This window comes from Heptranchias perlo, chromosome 12, assembly GCF_035084215.1.
Source record: "Heptranchias perlo isolate sHepPer1 chromosome 12, sHepPer1.hap1, whole genome shotgun sequence".
Classification (NCBI taxonomy): domain Eukaryota; kingdom Metazoa; phylum Chordata; class Chondrichthyes; order Hexanchiformes; family Hexanchidae; genus Heptranchias; species Heptranchias perlo.
This window is the reverse complement of record NC_090336.1, coordinates 70,242,189-70,257,308: the sequence shown is the minus strand read 5'-3', so window position 1 is coordinate 70,257,308 and position 15,120 is coordinate 70,242,189. Positions and strand designations below refer to the sequence as shown.

The 15,120-nt window shown below is 48.8% G+C and overlaps 6 non-coding genes and 6 pseudogenes across 6 annotated transcripts; 5 read left to right on the top strand and 7 right to left on the bottom strand.

Moving 5' to 3' along the window:
- Positions 1–857: 857 nt before the first annotated feature.
- LOC137328964 (U2 spliceosomal RNA) lies at positions 858–969 on the bottom strand (annotated as a pseudogene).
- An 817-nt stretch (positions 970–1,786) lies between these two features.
- On the bottom strand, positions 1,787–1,977 carry LOC137328159 (U2 spliceosomal RNA). The gene has a single exon (XR_010964646.1). It is a non-coding gene; the product is annotated as a U2 spliceosomal RNA (small nuclear RNA).
- An 811-nt stretch (positions 1,978–2,788) lies between these two features.
- LOC137330621 (U2 spliceosomal RNA) lies at positions 2,789–2,916 on the bottom strand (annotated as a pseudogene).
- Positions 2,917–3,072: 156 nt separating this feature from the next.
- trnai-uau (transfer RNA isoleucine (anticodon UAU)) lies at positions 3,073–3,149 on the top strand. The gene is given in 2 exon segments: positions 3,073–3,109; positions 3,115–3,149. It is a non-coding gene; the product is annotated as a tRNA-Ile (tRNA).
- A 1,613-nt stretch (positions 3,150–4,762) lies between these two features.
- On the top strand, positions 4,763–4,935 carry LOC137330608 (U2 spliceosomal RNA; annotated as a pseudogene).
- Positions 4,936–6,404: 1,469 nt separating this feature from the next.
- LOC137328963 (U2 spliceosomal RNA) lies at positions 6,405–6,516 on the bottom strand (annotated as a pseudogene).
- An 817-nt stretch (positions 6,517–7,333) lies between these two features.
- On the bottom strand, positions 7,334–7,524 carry LOC137328215 (U2 spliceosomal RNA). The gene has a single exon (XR_010964701.1). It is a non-coding gene; the product is annotated as a U2 spliceosomal RNA (small nuclear RNA).
- A 1,095-nt stretch (positions 7,525–8,619) lies between these two features.
- Positions 8,620–8,696, top strand: trnai-uau (transfer RNA isoleucine (anticodon UAU)). Its single transcript is given in 2 exon segments — positions 8,620–8,656; positions 8,662–8,696. It is a non-coding gene; the product is annotated as a tRNA-Ile (tRNA).
- A 1,605-nt stretch (positions 8,697–10,301) lies between these two features.
- LOC137330607 (U2 spliceosomal RNA) lies at positions 10,302–10,474 on the top strand (annotated as a pseudogene).
- A 1,469-nt stretch (positions 10,475–11,943) lies between these two features.
- Positions 11,944–12,055, bottom strand: LOC137328962 (U2 spliceosomal RNA; annotated as a pseudogene).
- An 825-nt stretch (positions 12,056–12,880) lies between these two features.
- LOC137328214 (U2 spliceosomal RNA) lies at positions 12,881–13,071 on the bottom strand. Its single transcript, XR_010964700.1, has one exon. It is a non-coding gene; the product is annotated as a U2 spliceosomal RNA (small nuclear RNA).
- A 1,094-nt stretch (positions 13,072–14,165) lies between these two features.
- trnai-uau (transfer RNA isoleucine (anticodon UAU)) lies at positions 14,166–14,242 on the top strand. Its single transcript is given in 2 exon segments — positions 14,166–14,202; positions 14,208–14,242. It is a non-coding gene; the product is annotated as a tRNA-Ile (tRNA).
- Positions 14,243–15,120: the final 878 nt, after the last annotated feature.

Here is a 15,120-nt window from a genome sequence, read left to right as displayed (position 1 = left end):
CTCAGAGGAGAGAGAGCATGATGAGTTGAGATGGACGTTGAAATCATCAAGGATGAGAAGTCGCTCGGTGCAGAGGCTGAGGGAGGAAATCAGTGAAGATATCTCAGTGAGAAACTTTGTGTGGGACTTGGGTGGGCGGTAGAGAATGAGGATTTTAAAGGAGAGGCAATTAAATGCAGATCGTACACACTACGATCCCGTTATTACAATTGAAGTCACAATCCAAATCTTCTAATACATTCTGTACAATACAAGGTGGGGTGGCCTTCCACGGTGCCTTTCCCCGTAGAGCTTTTGCGTAGGTCGCACCTCGCCTCAGTGCGTCCCGCAGCACGTACTCCTGGATCTTGGAATGTGCCACTCGGCAACACTCAATCCTGGACAGCTCCTTCAGCTGGAAGACCAGCAGGTCTCGGGTGGACCAAAGGGCCTTCTTCACCGACATGATGGTCTTCCAGCAGCAGTTGATATCTGCCTCTGTGTGCGTCCCGGGGATCAGCCCGTAGAGCACAGCGTCCTGTGTTATCGGACTGTTTGGGATGAACCGGGACATAGAGAACAGAGAAACATAGAAAATAGGAGCAAGAGTAGGCCATTCAAAATGATCATGGCTGATCGTCTAACTCAGTACCCTGTTCCCGCTTTTTCCCCATCTCCCTTGATCCCTTTAGCATGAAGAAATATATCTATCTCCTTCTTGAATACATCCAATGACTTGGCCTCCACTGCCTTCTGTGGCAGAGAATTCCACAGGTTCACCACACTCTGAGTGAAGAAATGTCTCCTCCTCTCGGTTCTAAATGGCATACCCCGTATCCTGAGACTGTGACCCCTGGTTCTGGACTCCCCAGCCATCGGGAACATCCTCCCTGCACCTAATATTTGGTCCCCAGAGAGGGGACGTATCAGATATTAAACTGATAAGAACAGAAACTACACTTGATCTGAGCCAAAAGGCCGAGAAGCGATAACCGGTAAACTCCCGCTCCTGCTCCATTCTTCCTCGGACTCTCTCTACTTCTTCAAAATGGTGTTGGGTGACTGAGCTTAGGTGTGAAGAGTGGCCGGCAGACTTTGAGCAAGAGAACATTTTTTGCCAGGACATCTAACCAAGATGAAAAGCCATCTGCGTAACACCCCCCTTCCCTTTGGCTGAGGTAACACGATCACAGCTTTTGCATTTTCGGGTGCTTAATCAACGGGCGCGCAGGATCTCAATGGAGCGCAGAATCGGTCCTGCAGCTGCCAAGTAAAGTCTGGGGTTTGCTAAGGCTGGTTCCCGGCAATAAGTCGTAGGAGACAGGCAGGGTGGCATGGGCAATAGACTGCAGCAGGCGTGGCGGGCAGGGCGGGGTGCATGTGCCCAACACCACCAACCCCCATCCACCCACCCACCCATCCTTTTCCAATGGAGGCGGCCGTGCCTGCAGTCGCACGGAAATCCAACAGGGGGCAACCTCCAGCTTAGCTGTCGAGCGGGAAACGTGGTGAGGCCTCACCCTGAAATATAGGCCAAGTCCCCATGGACAGATACGGGAAGAAAAACACAATGGTGGCTGCTTACCTTGCTGAGCAGGAGTGAAAGTGGCGTCAGCGGCGTTGGCAACATGGCGCAACGGCCGGGCGAGGAACAACGCGTAGCGAGCATCAACCTACGAAGGAAAGGAGAGCATGGTCAAGCAGCTGTAAAAAGTTTTCCTTCTTTTATAACAATATTGACTACAGTAATAACATATGGTCCAAAAAAGAAACAAAATCTGTTTTTTGTTTTTCGAATCTCCCCGAGGGGAGCTGCACCGATCCTGGAAGCACTGCGATACCAGGTCGATGCGCGGAGTGGACGGAGCAAGCTCTCGTTCCATCTCCCTGTTCCAAAAATCAATTTAATATTTGGTCCCCAGATAGGGGACGTATCAGATATTAAACTGATAAGAACAGAAACTACAATGGATCTTAGCCAAAAGGCCGAGAAGCGATAACCGGTAAACTCCCGCTCCTGCTCCATTCTTCCTCGGACTCTCTCTTCTTCTTCAAAATGGTGTTGGGTGACTGAGCTTAGGTGTGAAGAGTGGCCGGCAAACTTTGAGCAACACAATATTTTTTACCAGAACATCTAACCAAGATGAAAAGCCATCTCCGTAACACCCCCCTTCCCTTTGGCTGAGGTAACACGATCACAGCTTTTGCATTTTCGGGTGCTTAATCAACGGGCGCGCAGGATCTCAATGGAGCGCAGAATCGGTCCTGCAGCTGCCAAGTAAAGTCTGGGGTTTGCTAAGGCTGGTTCCCGGCAATAAGTCGTAGGAGACAGGCAGGGTGGCATGGGAATAGACTGCAGCAGGCGTGGCGGGCAGGGCGGGGTGCATGTGCCCAACACCACCAACCCCCATCCACCCACCCATCCTTTTCCAATGGAGGCGCCCGTGCCTGCAGTCGCACGGAAATCCAACAGGGGGCAACCTCCAGCTTAGCTGTCGAGCGGGAAACGTGGTGAGGCCTCACCCTGAAATATAGGCCAAGTCCCCATGGACAGATACGGGAAGAAAAACACAATGGTGGCTGCTTACCTTGCTGAGTAGGAGTGAAAGTGGCGTCAGCGGCGTTGGCAACATGGCACACCGGCCGGGCGAGGAACAACGCGTAGCGAGCAACAACCTACGAAGGAAAGGAGAGCATGGTCAAGCAGCTGTAAAAAGTTTTCCTTCTTTTATAACAATATTGACTACAGTAATAACATATGGTCCAAAAAAGAAACAAAATCTGTTTTTGTTTTTCGAATCTCCCCGAGGGGAGCTGCACCGATCCTGGAAGCACTGCTGTACCAGGTCGATGCGCGGAGTGGACGGAGCAAGCTCTCGTTCCATCTCTCTGTTCCAAAAATCAATTTATCATTCGGTCCCGAAGCCGAGAAGCGACAACCTCCTGAAGAGACGTTTCCCATTTCACTGACTGAAAAGACTGACTGTCAAAGTGGAAATGGCAACTCAAGCCCTCTGCTGGTGACACTGCTGCTACTGTAGGGAGCCATGTGTTCAGCCTCATGTATCTGTTTCCAGGGGATTGATGGCAATGCCCCTGGTGGTCCAGTGGTTAGGATGTAACATTTATAAATCCTTGTTGAGACCTGGGTTCGAATCCTGGTCAGGGGATGATTTTCAGGTGCAGATTAATTGGCACCATCAAGAAAATCTCTCATCCTGAGCGCAATGCTCCACCCAAACCAGTGCCTTTTACTCACCTTAACACTCAGTTAGCAGCACAGTTTGATCTCACAGCTTTCAATGTGGCCATTCACAGTGCACTCTCTCCAAACACACACACTGTCTGCTTGCTTTTTTAAAGTCAGCAACGTGAAGTTATTTCGCCTCTCACTTGTGGCAGTTTAAACGTTGCCAACCGTTAACATTGTGTCTCTCGCGCTCTCTGTTTCGGGAAATGTCTGATTTGGAAACAATTAATTCTGGAACTGCAATTTTAAAACTGCAGTAATTTTTCACACAACAACTGGAGTTAAATGCTTCAGGTCAGGAGACCAAGTCTGTGGAAAGTGGCATGTCCCAATACACAGGCTTGCAGCTTCCTGAAAAGTGACCTGAGACTGACGTCTTTCCCTCCAAGGTAAAACTGCAAGAGGGAAAAGGAAGAAAGGGAGTGGCACTCATCCAGACCAGGAGAAAACAAACAACACCCCAGTTGCAATATCTCAGCATTCTGAGTAATAATCCAGGCTCCAAAAATCTGTTCAGCATTTTTAATATCTGGGCGCACCGTTCCCAGAGACAGTGCAAGAGCAACACAGGAGGCACGTTCAAATGCACTAGCAGCCCAAACAAATAATCCAGCAACTAATCTGTAACTCCTGCATGATCCCTTTAAATACCGCTGGTGGCGGGGGATGTGGGGGGTCTTTCATGCCCTTTAAGTTATGTTCAGCTGTGCGAGGTTGAGACAGTGCTTTGGATGGAGTGTGGAGTTCCAAAATAGAAGCAGTCCCTTTAAATCAGTGTCGTACAAATGAGTTACTGCCCCCGGGGTGCAATCGGAAAAACCGAGGCCAGTACCAATCAGAGGTGTGACGTGACGCTCTACGAAGGGAACAGGCTTATCCTAGCTGCTAGAAAAGTGAAAACTATCCATACTGTAAAAAAGTCTGTCACACAAAACTTTTGACTTGAAATACAAAATAGCGAGCTTACCTGAGCGTGTGTCACAGCCTTTGCCCTCTGACCCCTTTATCTCTCCCAGCTGGTATCCTTTTTTTTGCCCTTTCAGTGTTACGTCCTGGTTTCTTGTGCTTACTGTAGCTTCCAGACTCCTCCTGGCAATACGCTTGGCCGGCCTCTACTTGTGAGTGCTCTGTGACAGATCAGCGCTCTGTATTCTTTCTGCCATCAGTCGTGGTTTCTAAAGGAGAAACATTTAACTCGTTCAATCATCTCTTGCCTGCGTAAAATCCAGGTAGAACCTAAAATGCTGCTGTTTCATCCGCTCCCAGCACTGTGTGTCTTGTCTTTTCCTCAGTTTGGGTGTGAGTGGGTATTGTTGTCTCCAGCCCTCCTGCTGACACAGACAGGTTTCAGGTACAGAGATGGGCCAACACCATGACCCCTCCCCCGACTCCAGCCCATTAAACAAAAGCAGACATCAGGCCCATTAACTGAGCAGAAATAAATGGTCAGAGAACTAAATCTGGCTTCACAATGGGCCACAAAAAAATCTTAAGGGGGGCAGACAGATCAGAGCAGGAGGGAGTTTACAAATTATAATTTCTTGGCTTTTGGTTAAGATCAAGTGTAACATTCTTAACAAATTACCATGTGATGTCCCCTATCTGGGGGCCAAATATTAAATTTTGCAACACAGAGATGGAATAAGGACTTGCTCCACCATTGCAGGGGCTGCAGGAAAGTTTCACTCTCCCCCCGCCCTCCTTCAGGGGAAACCTCGAAGTAACAGATCAACTATTGAATTCTTAGACCGAGATGCCTTTGAGTAGCTCACAATTATGGAGTCACTCACACCCTCTCTTCTCTCTCCAGCTCCTTCTTTGCTCGTGATCAATAATTAAGCATTTTTTCAATGTCAATTTATATTTTATTTCATAAAATTTACGGATACACACAGTTCAATGTAAAAAGAGAAATGAAATTTCAAGCAATACAGTTCAAACCAATACAACAATAACAACTTGCATTTATATAAGGCCTTTAATGGAGTGAAACTTCCCAAGGTGCTTCACAGGAGCGATTATCAAACAAAATTTGACACCAAGGCACAGAAGGAAGTATATGGACAGGTGACCAAAAGCTTGGTCAAAGTGGTAGGTTTTAAGGAGTGTTTTAAAGGAGGCGAGAGAGGTAGAGAGGCAGAGAGGTTTAGGGAGGGAATTCCAGAGCTTAGGGCCGAGGCAACTGAAGGCACGGTCACCAATGATGACATTTGGCCGAACGTCTTGTCGCCAGAACTGACCAACAGGGCCCGGGATGTAGCCTGAATGGCAGTGAGAATGGGAGGGGAGAGATTAAGGGAGGAAATGAGGGCAGTGAACTCAGAGGAGAGAGAGCATGATGAGTTGAGATGGACGTTGAAATCATCAAGGATGAGAAGTCGCTCGGTGCAGAGGCTGAGGGAGGAAATCAGTGAAGATATCTCAGTGAGAAACTTTGTGTGGGACTTGGGTGGGCGGTAGAGAATGAGGATTTTAAAGGAGAGGCAATTAAATGCAGATCGTACACACTACGATCCCGTTATTACAATTGAAGTCACAATCCAAATCTTCTAATACATTCTGTACAATACAAGGTGGGGTGGCCTTCCACGGTGCCTTTCCCCGTAGAGCTTTTGCGTAGGTCGCACCTCGCCTCAGTGCGTCCCGCAGCACGTACTCCTGGATCTTGGAATGTGCCACTCGGCAACACTCAATCCTGGACAGCTCCTTCAGCTGGAAGACCAGCAGGTCTCGGGTGGACCAAAGGGCCTTCTTCACCGACATGATGGTCTTCCAGCAGCAGTTGATATCTGCCTCTGTGTGCGTCCCGGGGATCAGCCCGTAGAGCACAGCGTCCTGTGTTATCGGACTGTTTGGGATGAACCGGGACATAGAGAACAGAGAAACATAGAAAATAGGAGCAAGAGTAGGCCATTCAAAATGATCATGGCTGATCGTCTAACTCAGTACCCTGTTCCCGCTTTTTCCCCATCTCCCTTGATCCCTTTAGCATGAAGAAATATATCTATCTCCTTCTTGAATACATCCAATGACTTGGCCTCCACTGCCTTCTGTGGCAGAGAATTCCACAGGTTCACCACACTCTGAGTGAAGAAATGTCTCCTCCTCTCGGTTCTAAATGGCATACCCCGTATCCTGAGACTGTGACCCCTGGTTCTGGACTCCCCAGCCATCGGGAACATCCTCCCTGCACCTAATATTTGGTCCCCAGAGAGGGGACGTATCAGATATTAAACTGATAAGAACAGAAACTACACTTGATCTGAGCCAAAAGGCCGAGAAGCGATAACCGGTAAACTCCCGCGCCTGCTCCATTCTTCCTCGGACTCTCTCTACTTCTTCAAAATGGTGTTGGGTGACTGAGCTTAGGTGTGAAGAGTGGCCGGCAGACTTTGAGCAAGAGAACATTTTTTGCCAGGACATCTAACCAAGATGAAAAGCCATCTGCGTAACACCCCCCTTCCCTTTGGCTGAGGTAACACGATCACAGCTTTTGCATTTTCGGGTGCTTAATCAACGGGCGCGCAGGATCTCAATGGAGCGCAGAATCGGTCCTGCAGCTGCCAAGTAAAGTCTGGGGTTTGCTAAGGCTGGTTCCCGGCAATAAGTCGTAGGAGACAGGCAGGGTGGCATGGGCAATAGACTGCAGCAGGCGTGGCGGGCAGGGCGGGGTGCATGTGCCCAACACCACCAACCCCCATCCACCCACCCACCCATCCTTTTCCAATGGAGGCGGCCGTGCCTGCAGTCGCACGGAAATCCAACAGGGGGCAACCTCCAGCTTAGCTGTCGAGCGGGAAACGTGGTGAGGCCTCACCCTGAAATATAGGCCAAGTCCCCATGGACAGATACGGGAAGAAAAACACAATGGTGGCTGCTTACCTTGCTGAGCAGGAGTGAAAGTGGCGTCAGCGGCGTTGGCAACATGGCGCAACGGCCGGGCGAGGAACAACGCGTAGCGAGCATCAACCTACGAAGGAAAGGAGAGCATGGTCAAGCAGCTGTAAAAAGTTTTCCTTCTTTTATAACAATATTGACTACAGTAATAACATATGGTCCAAAAAAGAAACAAAATCTGTTTTTTGTTTTTCGAATCTCCCCGAGGGGAGCTGCACCGATCCTGGAAGCACTGCGATACCAGGTCGATGCGCGGAGTGGACGGAGCAAGCTCTCGTTCCATCTCCCTGTTCCAAAAATCAATTTAATATTTGGTCCCCAGATAGGGAACGTATCAGATATTAAACTGATAAGAACAGAAACTACAATGGATCTTAGCCAAAAGGCCGAGAAGCGATAACCGGTAAACTCCCGCTCCTGCTCCATTCTTCCTCGGACTCTCTCTTCTTCTTCAAAATGGTGTTGGGTGACTGAGCTTAGGTGTGAAGAGTGGCCGGCAAACTTTGAGCAACACAATATTTTTTACCAGAACATCTAACCAAGATGAAAAGCCATCTCCGTAACACCCCCCTTCCCTTTGGCTGAGGTAACACGATCACAGCTTTTGCATTTTCGGGTGCTTAATCAACGGGCGCGCAGGATCTCAATGGAGCGCAGAATCGGTCCTGCAGCTGCCAAGTAAAGTCTGGGGTTTGCTAAGGCTGGTTCCCGGCAATAAGTCGTAGGAGACAGGCAGGGTGGCATGGGAATAGACTGCAGCAGGCGTGGCGGGCAGGGCGGGGTGCATGTGCCCAACACCACCAACCCCCATCCACCCACCCATCCTTTTCCAATGGAGGCGGCCGTGCCTGCAGTCGCACGGAAATCCAACAGGGGGCAACCTCCAGCTTAGCTGTCGAGCGGGAAACGTGGTGAGGCCTCACCCTGAAATATAGGCCAAGTCCCCATGGACAGATACGGGAAGAAAAACACAATGGTGGCTGCTTACCTTGCTGGGCAGGAGTGAAAGTGGCGTCAGCGGCGTTGGCAACATGGCGCAACGGCCGGGCGAGGAACAACGCGTAGCGAGCATCAACCTACGAAGGAAAGGAGAGCATGGTCAAGCAGCTGTAAAAAGTTTTCCTTCTTTTATAACAATATTGACTACAGTAATAACATATGGTCCAAAAAAGAAACAAAATCTGTTTTTGTTTTTCGAATCTCCCCGAGGGGAGCTGCACCGATCCTGGAAGCACTGCTGTACCAGGTCGATGCGCGGAGTGGACGGAGCAATCTCTCGTTCCATCTCTCTGTTCCAAAAATCAATTTATCATTCGGTCCCGAAGCCGAGAAGCGACAACCTCCTGAAGAGACGTTTCCCATTTCACTGACTGAAAAGACTGACTGTCAAAGTGGAAATGGCAACTCAAGCCCTCTGCTGGTGACACTGCTGCTACTGTAGGGAGCCATGTGTTCAGCCTCATGTATCTGTTTCCAGGGGATTGATGGCAATGCCCCTGGTGGTCCAGTGGTTAGGATGTAACATTTATAAATCCTTGTTGAGACCTGGGTTCGAATCCTGGTCAGGGGATGATTTTCAGGTGCAGATTAATTGGCACCATCAAGAAAATCTCTCATCCTGAGCGCAATGCTCCACCCAAACCAGTGCCTTTTACTCACCTTCACACTCAGTTGGGAGCACAGTTTAATCTCACAGCTTTCAATGTGGCCATTCACAGTGCACTCTCTCCAAACACACACACTGTCTGCTTGCTTTTTTAAAGTCAGCAACGTGAAGTTATTTCGCCTCTCGCTTGTGGCAGTTTAAACGTTAACATTGTGTCTCTCTCGCGCTCTCTGTTTCGGGAAATGTCTGATTTGGAAACAATTAATTCTGGAACTGCCAGTTTAAAACTGCAGTAATTTTTCACACAACAACTGGAGTTAAATGCTTCAGGTCAGGAGACCAAGTCTGTGGAAAGTGGCATGTCCCAATACACAGGCTTGCAGCTTCCTGAAAAGTGACCTGAGACTGACGTCTTTCCCTCCAAGGTAAAACTGCAAGAGGGAAAAGGAAGAAAGGGAGTGGCACTCATCCAGAACAGAAGAAAACAAACAACACCCCAGTTGCAATATCTCAGCATTCTGAGTAATAATCCAGGCTCCAAAAATCTGTTCAGCATTTTTAATATCTGGGCGCACCGTTCCCAGAGACAGTGCAAGAGCAACACAGGAGGCACGTTCAAATGCACTAGCAGCCCAAACAAATAATCCAGCAACTAATCTGTAACTCCTGCATGATCCCTTTAAATACCGCTGGTGGCGGGGGATGTGGGGGGTCTTTCATGCCCTTTAAGTTATGTTCAGCTGTGCGAGGTTGAGACAGTGCTTTGGATGGAGTGTGGAGTTCCAAAATAGAAGCAGTCCCTTTAAATCAGTGTCGTACAAATGAGTTACTGCCCCCGGGGTGCAATCGGAAAAACCGAGGCCAGTACCAATCAGAGGTGTGACGTGACGCTCTACGAAGGGAACAGGCTTATCCTAGCTGCTAGAAAAGTGAAAACTATCCATACTGTAAAAAAGTCTGTCACACAAAACTTTTGACTTGAAATACAAAATAGCGAGCTTACCTGAGCGTGTGTCACAGCCTTTGCCCTCTGACCCCTTTATCTCTCCCAGCTGGTATCCTTTTTTTTGCCCTTTCAGTGTTACGTCCTGGTTTCTTGTGCTTACTGTAGCTTCCAGACTCCTCCTGGCAATACGCTTGGCCGGCCTCTACTTGTGAGTGCTCTGTGACAGATCAGCGCTCTGTATTCTTTCTGCCATCAGTCGTGGTTTCTAAAGGAGAAACATTTAACTCGTTCAATCATCTCTTGCCTGCGTAAAATCCAGGTAGAACCTAAAATGCTGCTGTTTCATCCGCTCCCAGCACTGTGTGTCTTGTCTTTTCCTCAGTTTGGGTGTGAGTGGGTATTGTTGTCTCCAGCCCTCCTGCTGACACAGACAGGTTTCAGGTACAGAGATGGGCCAACACCATGACCCCTCCCCCGACTCCAGCCCATTAAACAAAAGCAGACATCAGGCCCATTAACTGAGCAGAAATAAATGGTCAGAGAACTAAATCTGGCTTCACAATGGGCCACAAAAAAATCTTAAGGGGGGCAGACAGATCAGAGCAGGAGGGAGTTTACAAATTATAATTTCTTGGCTTTTGGTTAAGATCAAGTGTAACATTCTTAACAAATTACCATGTGATGTCCCCTATCTGGGGGCCAAATATTAAATTTTGCAACACAGAGATGGAATAAGGACTTGCTCCACCATTGCAGGGGCTGCAGGAAAGTTTCACTCTCCCCCCGCCCTCCTTCAGGGGAAACCTCGAAGTAACAGATCGACTATTGAATTCTTAGACCGAGATGCCTTTGAGTAGCTCACAATTATGGAGGCACTCACACCCTCTCTTCTCTCTCCAGCTCCTTCTTTGCTCGTGATCAATAATTAAGCATTTTTTCAATGTCAATTTATATTTTATTTCATAAAATTTACGGATACACACAGTTCAATGTAAAAAGAGAAATGAAATTTCAAGCAATACAGTTCAAACCAATACAACAATAACAACTTGCATTTATATAAGGCCTTTAATGGAGTGAAACTTCCCAAGGTGCTTCACAGGAGCGATTATCAAACAAAATTTGACACCAAGGCACAGAAGGAAGTATATGGACAGGTGACCAAAAGCTTGGTCAAAGTGGTAGGTTTTAAGGAGTGTTTTAAAGGAGGCGAGAGAGGTAGAGAGGCAGAGAGGTTTAGGGAGGGAATTCCAGAGCTTAGGGCCGAGGCAACTGAAGGCACGGTCACCAATGATGACATTTGGCCGAACGTCTTGTCGCCAGAACTGACCAACAGGGCCCGGGATGTAGCCTGAATGGCAGTGAGAATGGGAGGGGAGAGATTAAGGGAGGAAATGAGGGCAGTGAACTCAGAGGAGAGAGAGCATGATGAGTTGAGATGGACGTTGAAATCATCAAGGATGAGAAGTCGCTCGGTGCAGAGGCTGAGGGAGGAAATCAGTGAAGATATCTCAGTGAGAAACTTTGTGTGGGACTTGGGTGGGCGGTAGAGAATGAGGATTTTAAAGGAGAGGCAATTAAATGCAGATCGTACACACTACGATCCCGTTATTACAATTGAAGTCACAATCCAAATCTTCTAATACATTCTGTACAATACAAGGTGGGGTGGCCTTCCACGGTGCCTTTCCCCGTAGAGCTTTTGCGTAGGTCGCACCTCGCCTCAGTGCGTCCCGCAGCACGTACTCCTGGATCTTGGAATGTGCCACTCGGCAACACTCAATCCTGGACAGCTCCTTCAGCTGGAAGACCAGCAGGTCTCGGGTGGACCAAAGGGCCTTCTTCACCGACATGATGGTCTTCCAGCAGCAGTTGATATCTGCCTCTGTGTGCGTCCCGGGGATCAGCCCGTAGAGCACAGCGTCCTGTGTTATCGGACTGTTTGGGATGAACCGGGACATAGAGAACAGAGAAACATAGAAAATAGGAGCAAGAGTAGGCCATTCAAAATGATCATGGCTGATCGTCTAACTCAGTACCCTGTTCCCGCTTTTTCCCCATCTCCCTTGATCCCTTTAGCATGAAGAAATATATCTATCTCCTTCTTGAATACATCCAATGACTTGGCCTCCACTGCCTTCTGTGGCAGAGAATTCCACAGGTTCACCACACTCTGAGTGAAGAAATGTCTCCTCCTCTCGGTTCTAAATGGCATACCCCGTATCCTGAGACTGTGACCCCTGGTTCTGGACTCCCCAGCCATCGGGAACATCCTCCCTGCACCTAATATTTGGTCCCCAGAGAGGGGACGTATCAGATATTAAACTGATAAGAACAGAAACTACACTTGATCTGAGCCAAAAGGCCGAGAAGCGATAACCGGTAAACTCCCGCTCCTGCTCCATTCTTCCTCGGACTCTCTCTACTTCTTCAAAATGGTGTTGGGTGACTGAGCTTAGGTGTGAAGAGTGGCCGGCAGACTTTGAGCAAGAGAACATTTTTTGCCAGGACATCTAACCAAGATGAAAAGCCATCTGCGTAACACCCCCCTTCCCTTTGGCTGAGGTAACACGATCACAGCTTTTGCATTTTCGGGTGCTTAATCAACGGGCGCGCAGGATCTCAATGGAGCGCAGAATCGGTCCTGCAGCTGCCAAGTAAAGTCTGGGGTTTGCTAAGGCTGGTTCCCGGCAATAAGTCGTAGGAGACAGGCAGGGTGGCATGGGCAATAGACTGCAGCAGGCGTGGCGGGCAGGGCGGGGTGCATGTGCCCAACACCACCAACCCCCATCCACCCACCCACCCACCCATCCATCCTTTTCCAATGGAGGCGGCCGTGCCTGCAGTCGCACGGAAATCCAACAGGGGGCAACCTCCAGCTTAGCTGTCGAGCGGGAAACGTGGTGAGGCCTCACCCTGAAATATAGGCCAAGTCCCCATGGACAGATACGGGAAGAAAAACACAATGGTGGCTGCTTACCTTGCTGAGCAGGAGTGAAAGTGGCGTCAGCGGCGTTGGCAACATGGCGCAACGGCCGGGCGAGGAACAACGCGTAGCGAGCATCAACCTACGAAGGAAAGAAGAGCATGGTCAAGCAGCTGTAAAAAGTTTTCCTTCTTTTATAACAATATTGACTACAGTAATAACATATGGTCCAAAAAAGAAACAAAATCTGTTTTTTGTTTTTCGAATCTCCCCGAGGGGAGCTGCACCGATCCTGGAAGCACTGCGATACCAGGTCGATGCGCGGAGTGGACGGAGCAAGCTCTCGTTCCATCTCCCTGTTCCAAAAATCAATTTAATATTTGGTCCCCAGATAGGGAACGTATCAGATATTAAACTGATAAGAACAGAAACTACAATGGATCTTAGCCAAAAGGCCGAGAAGCGATAACCGGTAAACTCCCGCTCCTGCTCCATTCTTCCTCGGACTCTCTCTTCTTCTTCAAAATGGTGTTGGGTGACTGAGCTTAGGTGTGAAGAGTGGCCGGCAAACTTTGAGCAACACAATATTTTTTACCAGAACATCTAACCAAGATGAAAAGCCATCTCCGTAACACCCCCCTTCCCTTTGGCTGAGGTAACACGATCACAGCTTTTGCATTTTCGGGTGCTTAATCAACGGGCGCGCAGGATCTCAATGGAGCGCAGAATCGGTCCTGCAGCTGCCAAGTAAAGTCTGGGGTTTGCTAAGGCTGGTTCCCGGCAATAAGTCGTAGGAGACAGGCAGGGTGGCATGGGAATAGACTGCAGCAGGCGTGGCGGGCAGGGCGGGGTGCATGTGCCCAACACCACCAACCCCCATCCACCACCCATCCTTTTCCAATGGAGGCGCCCGTGCCTGCAGTCGCACGGAAATCCAACAGGGGGCAACCTCCAGCTTAGCTGTCGAGCGGGAAACGTGGTGAGGCCTCACCCTGAAATATAGGCCAAGTCCCCATGGACAGATACGGGAAGAAAAACACAATGGTGGCTGCTTACCTTGCTGAGCAGGAGTGAAAGTGGCGTCAGCGGCGTTGGCAACATGGCGCAACGGCCGGGCGAGGAACAACGCGTAGCGAGCATCAACCTACGAAGGAAAGGAGAGCATGGTCAAGCAGCTGTAAAAAGTTTTCCTTCTTTTATAACAATATTGACTACAGTAATAACATATGGTCCAAAAAAGAAACAAAATCTGTTTTTGTTTTTCGAATCTCCCCGAGGGGAGCTGCACCGATCCTGGAAGCACTGCTGTACCAGGTCGATGCGCGGAGTGGACGGAGCAATCTCTCGTTCCATCTCTCTGTTCCAAAAATCAATTTATCATTCGGTCCCGAAGCCGAGAAGCGACAACCTCCTGAAGAGACGTTTCCCATTTCACTGACTGAAAAGACTGACTGTCAAAGTGGAAATGGCAACTCAAGCCCTCTGCTGGTGACACTGCTGCTACTGTAGGGAGCCATGTGTTCAGCCTCATGTATCTGTTTCCAGGGGATTGATGGCAATGCCCCTGGTGGTCCAGTGGTTAGGATGTAACATTTATAAATCCTTGTTGAGACCTGGGTTCGAATCCTGGTCAGGGGATGATTTTCAGGTGCAGATTAATTGGCACCATCAAGAAAATCTCTCATCCTGAGCGCAATGCTCCACCCAAACCAGTGCCTTTTACTCACCTTAACACTCAGTTAGCAGCACAGTTTGATCTCACAGCTTTCAATGTGGCCATTCACAGTGCACTCTCTCCAAACACACACACTGTCTGCTTGCTTTTTTAAAGTCAGCAACGTGAAGTTATTTCGCCTCTCACTTGTGGCAGTTTAAACGTTGCCAACCGTTAACATTGTGTCTCTCGCGCTCTCTGTTTCGGGAAATGTCTGATTTGGAAACAATTAATTCTGGAACTGCAATTTTAAAACTGCAGTAATTTTTCACACAACAACTGGAGTTAAATGCTTCAGGTCAGGAGACCAAGTCTGTGGAAAGTGGCATGTCCCAATACACAGGCTTGCAGCTTCCTGAAAAGTGACCTGAGACTGACGTCTTTCCCTCCAAGGTAAAACTGCAAGAGGGAAAAGGAAGAAAGGGAGTGGCACTCATCCAGAACAGAAGAAAACAAACAACACCCCAGTTGCAATATCTCAGCATTCTGAGTAATAATCCAGGCTCCAAAAATCTGTTCAGCATTTTTAATATCTGGGCGCACCGTTCCCAGAGACAGTGCAAGAGCAACACAGGAGGCACGTTCAAATGCACTAGCAGCCCAAACAAATAATCCAGCAACTAATCTGTAACTCCTGCATGATCCCTTTAAATACCGCTGGTGGCGGGGGATGTGGGGGGTCTTTCATGCCCTTTAAGTTATGTTCAGCTGTGCGAGGTTGAGACAGTGCTTTGGATGGAGTGTGGAGTTCCAAAATAGAAGCAGTCCCTTTAAATCAGTGTCGTACAAATGAGTTACTGCC